Here is a 13,538-nt window from a genome sequence, read left to right on the forward strand (position 1 = left end):
CTATCCAAGTGAGCCACCGGGACGGGCAATGATGTCCGTCGATGATGACAATGACAGTGACGACGATGGCGGTTATGGCAGTGTATATGCCGTTCTGGTTGATATATTTATGCTCATCTGATAATCACGACAGGACTTCCGACTGTCAGTAGCGTTAGAAGGTTGCTTCTGTGTTTCAGTTGTGTGTCATAATGGAAACGTTGGAAAGCTTCAAAAACTGAGGCGTGTTTACGCACTGGTTTAAGGTCAGGTATTCTTATATGTTTGTTTTATATATGGTATTTTTCCAAGCTCGAAAAGTGTTGTCAGGCACGTTAGGCCTTAGTACTCGGTCACTGATCAAGCAGGAACTGTGCTCTCAACTGAGTTATGCTAAAATGCTATTTTTCTACTATGCTCCCCAAGGAGATAAACTGATTGTGATCGAGGGAACGAATAACACTGGTGTGAACACCATTTAAGATACTACAGCGATCATGTCTTCGGCTAAATGATGATAAGCAAATCTAAATAACTTTGATCCTTCGCATCCAACTTGACTCTCAAATGTTGATGTTGCGCGTAAAAAGAGGTGACTGCACTCCAATCAGCGTCCGAAGCCCTGACGAGAACACTGCTAGTCCGCTTGTGATAGTCATGTGCGACATTTGACCTTGACTGTCCATGGGAGGTGAACATCGTGAAGACATAAAAAACGACCGCTGGACACTGTCTGAATCGTTTACGCCCAATAGAGAAGTTTTTAGCCGGATCACAAACGCGCACACTCTTCTTCACCTTGAATTGTTTGAACTTTGTTAGAACTCGAACTGATAGATCAGCATTTCCTTGGCCGCTGTAATTTGCATATCGTGCTGTGTTAGGAAACACGCTCCTTCCTGTTTTGTTGAATGTGCTGCTGGCCACGACACCGCCTATAACGAACGCTGCCGCCGAGTGTTGAATAGCGAACGGGACTGATCCCACGTACAAGAACCACACCGATAGGCCTTAACTCCTCATGCACGCTCGCCAACGTTAGCCCATTGTGACTGAACAAGAATTATCACGTGGCCTCTGTATTAGTGTAACCAGATTCTCATCAAATCATGCCGAGTGACACCGAGCACAGAGTGACACCGAGAGGAGAAAACGAGGCAGACCACCGTGATGTTACAATGCGGAGGCTGGTCGTCCAGGTCGCGTACAAGTCGGGCCTCTAGTAATTCCGTATGTGCAATTGACAAATAAGAATATCGAGACCATCTTCCGGCACAACTCCTAAGAAAGCTTGTCCACAACAACCGTGACATAAATAGAACGCTAAACGCGAGCAGTGTTACAACGTGTACAAAATCGCAGAGGACTTAAAACATATAGAAGGCACACGCGCCAAAAACGATACAAGAAACACAGTCTTTTAAAACAACCTTAAACGTACGCAGCCATTGTAACCATCACTATCCAAATAAACATTCTCTCAACCACTATAATGTGAGGAAGCCCGAGCGGCACTATACTTGCCTCCCCCTCCCCCTGAGCTGGGCACGACGCTATAACTGGAGCCACCGCCTCCTCCGCCGCTGTAACCTCCACCACCGCCGCCGCCCTTTGCTCCCCCACCGCCGCCGCCCTTTCCTCCCCCACCGCCATATCCGCCACCTCCACCGCCCTTTCCTCCCCCTCCTCCGCCTCCACCATAACCACCGCCTCCTCCCCCTCCGCTGTAACCGCCTCCTCCTCCACCGCTGTAACCTCCTCCACCGCCGCCGCCCTTTCCTCCCCCACCGCCATATCCTCCACCTCCACCACCCTTTCCTCCCCCTCCTCCGCCTCCACCATAACCGCCGCCTCCTCCCCCTCCACTGTAACCACCTCCTCCACCGCTGTAACCTCCACCACCGCTGCCGCCCTTTCCTCCCCCACCGCCATATCCTCCACCTCCACCGCCCTTCCCTCCTCCTCCTCCGCCACTGTAACCACCGCCTCCTCCACCTCCACTGTAACCACCTCCTCCTCCACCGCTGTAACCTCCGCCACCGCCGCCGCCCTTTCCTCCTCCACCGCCGTATCCTCCGCCGCTACCACCCTTCCCTCCTCCTCCTCCGCCACCCCCATAACCACCGCCTCCTCCCCCTCCACTATAACCACCTCCTCCTCCACTGTAACCACCTCCTCCTCCACCGCTGTAACCTCCACCACCGCTGCCGCCCTTTCCTCCCCCACCGCCATATCCTCCACCTCCACCGCCCTTTCCTCCTCCTCCGCCACTGTAACCACCGCCTCCTCCCCCTCCACTATAGCCACCGCCCCCTCCACCGCTGTAGCCTCCGCCACCGCCGCCACCCTTTCCTCCTCCACCGCCGTATCCTCCACCACCCCCACCTTTCCCTCCTCCCCCTCCACTATAACCACCTCCTCCACCGCCGTAACCTCCGCCGCCGCCGCCACCCTTTCCTCCCCCACCCGCCGTATCCTCCACCACCCCCACCTTTCCCTCCTCCCCCTCCACTATAACCACCTCCTCCTCCACCGCTGTAACCTCCGCCGCCGCCGCCACCCTTTCCTCCCCCACCGCCGTATCCTCCACCACCCCCACCTTTCCCTCCTCCCCCTCCACTATAACCACCTCCTCCTCCACCGCCGTAACCTCCGCCGCCACCGCCGCCCTTTCCTCCCCCACCGCCGTATCCTCCACCACCACCACCTTTCCCTCCTCCCCCTCCGCTATAACCACCTCCCCCTCCGCCGCTGTAACCTCCGCCACTGCCGCCGCCCTTTCCTCCCCCGCCGCCGTATCCTCCGCCACCACCACCCTTCCCTCCTCCTCCGCCACCTCCATAACCACCGCCTTCCTCCCCCTCCACTATAGCCACCTCCCCCTCCACCGCTGTAGCCTCCACCACCGCCGCCGCCCTTTCCTCCCCCGCCGCCGTATCCTCCACCCCCACCACCCTTCCCTCCTCCTCCCCCGCCACTGTAACCCCCGCCTCCTCCACTTCCTTTGCTGGGAGCACCATAGCCGGATGAGACGCTGGAGCTATACCCTCCACCACCGCCTCCTCCTCCTCCACTGTAGCCGCCGCCTCCTCCACCTCCTTTGCTGGGAGCACCATAGCCGGATGAGACGCTTGAGCTGTATCCCCCGCCACCCGCCTCCTCCCCCTCCTTTGCTGGGAGCACCGTAACCAGATGACACGCCTGAGCTATATCCTCCACCTCCGCCTCGTCCTCCTCCTCCTCCTCCTCCTCCACTGTAGCCACCGCCACCACCACCTCCTTTACTGGGAGCTCCATAGCCGGATGAGGCGCTCGAGCCAGATCCACCACCACCACCTCTTCCTCCTCCGCGGCCGCCTCCTCGTCCGCCGCCTCCGCGGTGTCCGCCGCCCCCGCCACCGCCGCTGTGGTGTCCGCCTCCTTTGCCTCCGCCGCCGCCGTCGGCCAAGCAGAGCGCGGCCAACAGGGCCACCAGGCACATCTGGTGGGGGTGACAGATGTTTACATCAGCTGGGAACTGTCCACAAGGTTCAAATCAGACTCTGGAGCTAACTGACAAGATATTTGCGTCCATAGATGACAATGCGGATTGGACTTATCTGCACGATGTTTGAGATAAGACCCAGGAGAGGGACTAAATGTGACATATATATATATATATATATATATATATATATATATATAGATATATATATATATTGGGGCATACTAGGACGGCGACTGTTCCCCATAGTTTGTGAACTTTCTTTCGTTGACCGTGCACTGTACGGGGAGCCCCAACCAGATGTTCCAGTGCGCCACTCTGCTTAACATACTGCCGTCTCCAAGGTCAGTGGGGATAGTGGCGCCTGGCTCAACGCCGATGATGCCGTCGGCCCCCCGAGATAGCGGTGGCAGACCCACTGGTGCCGTCAGCCTACTCCAGAGAACGGTGACAGACGGTATGCTGCCGGCGCCGTCAGTCTTCCCCAGAGAGCGGTGATAAACCCCCTGCTGCCGGTGCCGTCAGTCTTCCCCAGAGAGCGGTGATAAACCCCCTGTTGCCGGTGCCGTCAGTCTTCCCCAGAGAGCGACGATAAACCCCTTGCTGTCGGCGCCGTCAGCCCACCCCAGAGAGCGGTGACAGGCACACCGTTTCCGATATCGTTAGCCCACCCCATAGAGCGGTGACAGACCCACCACAGCCGGTACCATCAGCCCACCCCAGAGAGCTGTGACAGGCCCAACGCTGCCGATGTTAGCCCACCCCTTGGCTTACCTGTTTGAGCGCCATGCCTGCACCGGTCTGGGCCGGGTGGCTGTGTGTCTCCCCCGGTCGGCCGGCGGCGTTATATAGCCGGCCGGGTGACAGGGTCGGGCGGCTGGAGAGGCCGGGCCGGGCCGGGGCGGGGCACTCATTGAAGGCCTGGCCGTGGACCGACGATGACTCTGACCGACTGTGCCGAGCCGCCTAACCGCCATAGAGTCCTGTGTGGCCCGGACGGCAGCGAACGAGGTGTCCGACTATCGTTGGCTGGGTGCGGCTGAAGCGAAATAAAGGTCAGACATAAGATCGGGAGTGACAGTGAGGGTTTGGCCTGGTTTTCTCGAAATGGATATTAGAGCACATGTAAAATGTGTCTGGTCACGATAGCGAGAAAACTTCTGTGGGCGTAGTTTTCAGGTGGTAAAGTATAGGTTGCAAGACAATCACAAATCGCCTTCACCTTACACCATTCGTATTCAGCATCATTGTTATGATGGAAGCGACCCATCGATACAGAAAGTCTTAGCGGCTTGATTTCTAGCGACTGTGACTGCTAGCACGCCGAGCCAACAGTGTCTTTCATGGTCCAATAAGCCGCGGTTAGGAAATCTGACGGATGCTTGGTGAGGCACGTGGTAGCTCCTTACTTCAAATGTCCTTGTCAAAAAATAATTTTACGGGTGTATGAGTACAAAGGTACTCCATACTTTATGCAACCGGATTGGAGGCTGGGGGAGTTACTACCCACGCCAAAACTGTGCGCCATTCTCTTTGTGAAGCTGATTACAGGGGTATTCATCTTTAGCAAGATTTGCCTGGGTATGCACAATCGACCCCATGTTTCGTTGCAATCGCTGCGGCAGGCCAAAGATCAAGCTACCAAAAGTGGTTGTCATGTATTTTACCGTACTGCTTTAGTTAAGGTTTCAATTGAATTAAGGCATATTAAATCAACGTTTGAACTTAAACTCTGCCTCATCTATCTATCGATCTATCTATACATATAAATATATATGAATATGGCCGCCAGTGGCTTTGCAAAGATACGGCAGCTAGTCGGAAATGCGTTTTGTTGAACGCGGCAGGCCGGGCGAAGTGCACATGATAGCAATGAGACGTCTAATCCTCGCAATATAAATTGGTAGTCGGCCGGCGACACCTGTTTCGTTCAATTGACCCCCTCATTGCACACTTCTGGTTGCGGGTTTCCGACTGGAAATGTGGTGGCGAACATACGTCAGCCTTTGAAAAATGCCTCTATTCACTCACAAAGAGGTCAAAACGTGTTCATTTGATACCAATGATGAACAGCCATCAGCCGGCGCCGTTACATGCCTGTCGGGCGACAGCATCCATCTGGTTGGTTTCACCCGCCGACAGCCCATCATGCAACGCTGACTGGCTGGGCGAAGCGTGGATATGCAAGTCATACGGTGGCGAACAAGACATGCTTTTTATTCGTGCGTGGCGGGTGCCTATGGGAGCATTTCGCAGGTGTGGTCTGCCACCCAGCGCGGCACGAATGACGCGATCATGTCCCAGATTTCTCTGTTAAGTGGGCACCAGGGGTTATCTGATGCGTATAATCTAACTGACACAACATCATCTTTACGACTTACCAGTCACGAGGTATGCCCGAGATATGTTCTAAAGTGTGCTCACAACTGAAGTTTACTGCAGCTGTTTACACGAGAGATCACGGGGCGAAACTTTGGAAAAGGTTTGAAAAGTTTTCAGTTTTTTTCGATCAATCAACTCAAGCCAGCATCTTTTGTCTGAATGTTTTGCCTAACTTTAAAAAGAAGTTTGAAGACGTATGCTTTGCCAATTTTACGATGGGCTGGCTGTAAGATACTATTTGGAGCAGGTATGATGTTGAATACCTTGCTACCAAAACTTTTCAAATGAAGTGGATCGGTGCTAGGATTGAAACAAACGCAGTAATATCACTGCCGTGTCCTTGCGCATATGTATGCGGCACTCACATGATTACTTACCTAAACATGATACTCGCTGAATGATCATATCAGTAAATGATCCTGATGATAAATAATACCATCTCTTTACAGATCGGGGGACCGTCTTATGCATCAAAGCCACCGAGGGCTGAATGAGCGCTTTCTTCCTACGGGTCACGGTATACATGTTTGTATATTTAGAAGGCAGATTATTCGTCATAAACCACAGCGGTCCTATTTTTGTTTTGCAGCCACAGCTTTGTTAAAAAGTACAGCGGAGTCAGCATTGAGGATTTTTCGGGATGTTTTCTGGATCAATATGGTGACATCTTTAAATTTTGGGTATACGGCCGGGTTGGCTCTGTCTGCCATGTGCAGAGTCGGGCTCATTTCAGTCGGGTTTGTTCCCTCCGGGCTTATTCAGAGCTCTTGGCCTTTTCCGGTCGGATTTTATTCAAAATGGCGCTTGTGCCTGCCGGACTTTTGCAGTGTGACCTTATTTAGGATCAGGTTTAGTCCAGTCGGTGTGATTCAGAGTCGCGCTTATTCCAGCAGGCAATCTGGATCTCGGATGAAGGGCCCTATCAGAATTTGCGACGCCGGGGTGAGGAGGGGAGGGGGGGGGGGGGGGCTAGCTAGCGCCGGCTGCCAGGGTAATATCCCATAAGTCTCGCCGCAGGCAGAGCGGCAACCCCCAGACATCCACGGAGCCGAGACGGTGTTTTAAGACCGCCTCGGATGCGCCATGTTCGAGCCGGCGGAGACGAGGAGAGTGGGTGTGGGACGGTCGCTCCAGTGCGTGGGCTTACAGGACGTGGACTCACGGTACGCTTACTCACGGGACATTGGCTCATAGGACGTGGACTCACAGTACGCTTACTCACGGGACATTGGCTTACAGGACGTGGTCTCACAGTAAGCTTACTCACGGGACATTGGCTCATAGGACGTGGACTCACAGTACGCTTACTCACGGGACATTGGCTTACAGGATGTGGGCTCACAGTACGCCCACTCATGGGACATTGGTTCATAGGACGTGGACTCACAATACGCTTACTCACGGGACATTGCCTTACAGGACGTGGACTCACAGTACGCTTACTCACGGGACATTGGCTCATAGGACGTGGATCTCAGCAGTGCTCAGTGTAGCCGGTACGCACACATGTAAAACTGTTGCAGAAGTGTTTTTGGAGATATGTAAATAATGTCTTCTTTTTAGTCCTGCTAGCGATGCACCCACCACTGTTGGCTTCTGCTGCACAGTCTTACCTATTCGACCCATCTTTACCATTCGGTTGATGAGACCATCCAGCGTCCTAAAATTCCCCCCCCCCCCCCCATTTCAACATTGTTTCCTCTGGGGACTCAGAATTCCACGAGCAGATGGAGACTCGGGCTCATTAGGGAGAATCTGCATCCACAGTTCAAATGTTAAATTACGGCATGGGCACAAGCTGGTTAGATTTTTTAGGTGGAATCAGTGCTAATAAAAAGCTGGAGTCTTCGCACGCCTGTATTTCACCTACTTCTTTTCAAGGGTTAAGTTGTTGTCGCGGTATTTTAGGCAGAAACAAATAAGGAGCGTTCAAATGCCACTTCCCAAGAAAACAATTTGACGAAAGCTATAAGCCGAACTGATCTTATGTATGATTTACTCTTACTGTATGATTTGACTGGCTGCATGTTTGTGGATCAGCATCACTACGTAATGGTGCGTAATGCAGATGGAGCGCCCACTACAGTACGTATTTCCGACTTATTTTCTCTTACACCACACCACAGCAGAAAAATGACTTTCAAGGAATTGCCTGCATCAGGTATAAATTGGTCCACCGGGCGGTCATTTGCCTCTCCTTCAAAATAGCCGACTTAATCCGCTGCTGTATATGGGACAAAGGTACACACTGTTCTTAAACAAGTTGCGTGCCTACATCTGTCGTAGGCGGGTAGCGTATCTCGGTATTTTACAGCACAAGTGGATGTTTTACCTATTCCTGGCTTTTTATGCAACTTCCGTTAATTACGCTATCGGATTAAAACTCAAGTGGTTACAAGTGCATGCGGGTTTGCTTCGCTAAGCGACGGATTGGGCTCTTTAAAGGTGCATGTGAATAACTGTTACGTTCTATGGACGATTTGTGTTTGCATGATTTTAGGATGCACTCAGTATCATTCGTAACAGTCTCTTAGCCGATCCTACCACTGCAATGGCTGCCTGGATGCCTGACGGGAGCCGGGTGTGATGTGCTGACTACTAGGGATGTGTACAGTCACAAGAAACAAACTTTATCTGCAAGCCAGTTTTTCGTGCTGCAACATGGGATGAATCGCAAGCAACCTTAGCGGAAATCAGGCAATGACCGCTCACCCATTCCCCGCTCTGTTCATACGCATGTGCGTGCTGGGAGGCGGCTGTCGCAAATGCCTGAATTAATTAATTTGATCTCTTCCAGAAGCAACCCTAAACTCATGGGGATAGTGTTAATTCGGACCCGAGGATGAACAATGTCACAGCACTTACCGACTTCACGCCACACAGTCACACGTCGTCAAAAGTAGTAAAGCACACCAAAGTAGCAAAATGATTTACTCAAAGGCATCACCACTTGACGAATTCGCATTGAATTGGCCAATAATCTGTTCACTGAGACTTTGCAATGATTCGAAAACATCCTCGTTAAGACATTGAAAGTGTAATTTTGCCGTAACAACGGGCCTGGCTGAGAACTGGCTGCATTTCTTGGATAATCTTATCCCGCCAATTGCGAATTATCCTGAACTCAATATGTTTGTTTTCCCTGAAATTTCGCAAAGCAGTGGGTTCGAGCAATGCATTCCATCGCCATTGCTGCTCACCTTTTTCGCCACAACTGATAAATACATGAATTTTTAATTCAGGTAATGAATGACGGAATTAGGCACGAGCGCGTTTGGTTGTTATACTCGAAAGCCTAGCCGGCGGCGACTGAGCGATCGACCGGAGGCGTCTTGACGACGCAAAAATGTGGGACTGCAACCCTTAATGCAAAGTTGATGTTTGGGCGGGAATTGTGTACAGAATGACGAATGAATGATCGCTAAATGCCGGCAGTGAGTGTGCGCATACGGTGATGTTAATTTTGTTACGACCTTGGCTACAGTTTCGACTACATTGGGCTATCTATTGAAGCGTTTTCCGAAATGCCGACGTTACCAGCATGTCTGATGATTTCTGTCACAACCGTGCGTCGCGTGCATTAACTAGTGTTGGTCCAAATAACTTGCGGACGGTACGCTCGTCAACGCTATGAAGTTGGATTCGCGCCTCCACCCTGTCTGGCTGCCGAGTTGCCGCTCGATGCGTGAAAAAGTGCTAAAACCGAGCAGATTAACATTGGCCGCTTCTGTACACACGACGCGCGGCACGTACAATCGCCGGCGCCATGCGACGCGACTCTCCATTCAATTGTCGGTCAAGCGGCGTCAACATCTGGCGGTCGCACCCCTGGTTACCGAGTTACCGAGACGCAGCCACGGTTTCGAACCGCTGATCGTCGGCTTCATCGTGGGTCACATATTCGGGCCGCTAGAACGAAATCGTTCCACGGCAAACCTCGGAGTGTCACGGCTCACGAACTACCTGTGGCAAACCGTCTCGAGCGTCGGCGCGCCGTGCCCAAATTCAACCATTCAGTGGCCAACCGCTGGGGCCGGGCACGACGCAGTGCAAAAATGAGACAGACTTACAGACAGCCGCAGCATAAGTATGAAGTGTTTAGGACCTGAGGGCCCTTTTAGGGTGCCGGTGCCTTCTGTAATATCGATTATTTCCTCAGTTGCGTTACAATAGCGATTACGCTATATATATATATATATATATATATATATATATATATACATATATATATATATATATATATATATATATTCGTAATTGGGTGGTCTGCATATCTTTGCCAGCTTAAAAGGTAGCCTCTTTCATACGCAGTAAAAATATTTCGTCGCGTGATCTTCGTATTTTTCGAGCTGTGTTGTTTACGCGCAGAAAGGTCGAGTTGAATTGCGTTAACTGTGACCGTTGTCATGTTTAGCCGTGTCGTTTAAATGTACTTATATAGCATCGTAAGTTTGTCAAGTTTGTCTCTGCCCTGATGGTGTTACGCAATGCATCGAAAAATTGACAATTACATAAATGATAGCGACTGTTGTCCTTCCCATAATGTTTTTACTACCCGATAATGCTTCATATATATATATATATATATATATATATATATATATATATATATATATATATATATATATATATATATATATATATATATATATATATAGGTATATATATGCATATATTCATATATTTATTTACGCATATACAGACAAATAGATAGATGCATTCATATGTAGATAAATTTTCCGGCATAGCTTGAAGTGCCCTAACTAAAGGGTGGCTAAACCACGTTTAGGACGCCTTGGGTTTCAATGTCATGCCTGCTGTTTAATTATATGATCAATAATGCTCATTGAACAATCACCTCATAGGACAGAAACTAAGAGCACCAACTTCTCAGGAAAATAACTAACATGTTACTTTCAGCCGTTGCAAACTTGCGATATGACGATGGACCATTTAAGTATACTGTACCCATCAATTCATGTTTACACCTTCCCCGTTCGAGCATATGACAACCGCCTGGGGACGGATTTCTGATGCAGCTGATTGTTTGTCCTGGCAGATGCCAGCTGTTCGGGAGGCGAAGGGATCTCCATCATGATATGGTGCGACCGTGTGCATGCATTTGATGACGCGTAAATGGCTCCACAGGGGATTTCAGACAAAGCTCTCGACGAAGTGGTGACGTAGTAGTCTCGAACAGTATTGCTGCTGGCTGTTTGGACCCAACTAAAAATGGGAACCTAATGCAATTTTCGAAAGGGACTGCCAGGTACTTCGTGGCCCAATACCAGCAGCACTCAATATTGGAAGGTGACAACCTCCTCCCTCCAAATTTTGCTTGTGTGGGAGTGACAAAGATCGCCGTTTGTCGCAATCTACTCGAAGACACAAGGTGCCGAATCGTGGCATCTAGACAAACGTATTACACGCTTTGTGCAACACTTTAAGTGCATGGGGCTGCGCTGATTTGTCCTTACCGGACTAACGCACCAGGTAAACAGCTGTCCCTGAACGGGGACCGCTCAGAATTGCCTCCCGCCCACTCATGGCTTTCTGGTCGTCATTGCTAGCCGTAGTGGTTGGTAAACTCACCGTCCCCCTGCGCCCCCCCCCCCCGTTCCTACATATATGGCTACTGGTTATTAATACAGTGTCCTATAGCTTTTGAAGGATTTCAAATTAACTGATTTGAAGACTGAAACGAATGTTTTCAAGGTGACAGTCACAGTTCCCTAACGCAGTTAGCCGATGGCTTGTCACCCGATACAGGCCGTCGGTTTATGGCGTGCTGCCGTCCGTGATCCGTCAGTGTTGAAATCCGATTGTGACCAGTCTAGAAGGGATCCCATTGTTTTCGTTCTACGATTTAAACGATAATTGATGGGCCTCTAATTGCCCATCAGTGTAAAGAAAATCGAGATGTTTTACAGAAATAGGATAACAATCTCACACTAGGTCACCATATCAACCAAGTTAACTTTGAATGCAATATTAGCCCATTTTGAGAAACACGTAGGCATTTGACCTTCCGACACATTTATTCCAAACATTATATTCCCCAACTTGCTGTAGCACGTTGGAACTGGGGCGCGTGATGTCATCGCGAGATTTCATCTGCTCCTATGTCTTAACCGGTGCTCCGCGCGTCTCTAAAGCGTGCTGAATCGTGTTTTGTCTGTATTATTGACCAAAAGACGTGTTTTGGTAAAATCTGAAGGAGGTTTTCTGGTATCCTTCGGTCGACTTCTCGTGAAATGAATTCACTGCAATCTGCAAATTGTGTAGTGCTAGTTGGCAGCTGCCTTCCAACATACGGAGTTTCTTGTAATGCTTTGATGAAGATAGCATTGTCTTTGACACTCGTTGCCGCTGCGTATTGAATAACAAACGGACGGAGCACACGTACCCAAAACCACACCAACAAGACTTCAATGTTCGTGTACGCTTGCCGCATTGGTCTCATTGTGTTTTTAAAACAAATTACGCGATATCTGTATTAGTGAAACACGCTGTCATAAAGTCATGCTAAGTCACACAAAACACTGATCGAAACAACAAAGCGTAGATAACGTGACAGACAACATTGATATTGCTAAATAGCCCCCTATGCGGAGGCTTTCTAGCAACATTCGTCCAGCTGATGTGTGAATCTGGCCACCAGTCATCTAACCCATGTCTGTGATGAATAATAACATCGAGACCAACTTCCGACGTAAGCCATAAGAAGGCCTGTCCACAACATGCGTAATATGAAAACGAGTTTAGAGGCGGGTTGTGGGGAAAGGTGTACAGCATCTCATGTGACATGGCATATGGAGAGTACCTGTGCTTAAGAAGTACACGAAGCACAGCCATTTGGTGACTGATAAATACGCACTCATGGTAAGCGTCAGCATGTAACCAAGCATTGTTTCAACCACCATAATGTGAGGAAGCCCGAGCGGCACTATACTTGCCTCCCGCTCCGCCTGAGCTAGGCACGACACTATAACTGGAGCCACCGCCTCCTCCACCGCTGTAACCTCCGCCGCCGCCGCCGCCCTTTCCTCCCCCACCGCCGTATCCTCCACCACCACCACCTTTCCCTTCCTCCCCCTCCGCTATAACCACCTCCCCCTCCGCCGCTGTAACCTCCGCCACCACCGCCACCCTTTCCTCCCCTGCCGCCGTATCCTCCGCCACCACCACCCTTCCCTCCTCCTCCACCACCACCATAACCATCGCCTCCTCCCCCTCCACTATAGCCACCTCCTCCCCCTCCACCGCTGTACCCTCCGCCACCGCCGCCGCCCTTTCCTCCCCCACCGCCGTATCCTCCACCTCCACCGCCTTTCCCTCCTCCTCCGCCTCCACCATAACCACTGCCTACTCCCCCTCCGCTGTAACCACCTCCTCCTCCACCGCTGTATCCTCCGCCACCGCCGCCGCCCTTTCCTCCCCCACTGCCGTATACTCCACCTCCACCGCCACAACCACCGCCTCCTCCCCCTCCACTGTAACTACCGCCTCCTCCACCGCCATAACCTCCACCGCCACCGCCACCCCTTCCTCCCCTACCGCCATGTCCCCCACCTCCACCACCCTTCCCTCCTCCCCTACCACCCCTGTAACCACTGCCTCCCCCACCTCCGCTATAACCACCCCCTCCTCCCCTGCTGTATCCCCCACCACCGCCTCTTCCTCCTCCCCCGCC

Source organism: Pollicipes pollicipes, unplaced genomic scaffold (genome assembly GCF_011947565.3).
Source record: "Pollicipes pollicipes isolate AB1234 unplaced genomic scaffold, Ppol_2.1 Scaffold_3087;HRSCAF=3621_pilon_pilon_pilon, whole genome shotgun sequence".
Taxonomy (NCBI): domain Eukaryota; kingdom Metazoa; phylum Arthropoda; class Thecostraca; order Pollicipedomorpha; family Pollicipedidae; genus Pollicipes; species Pollicipes pollicipes.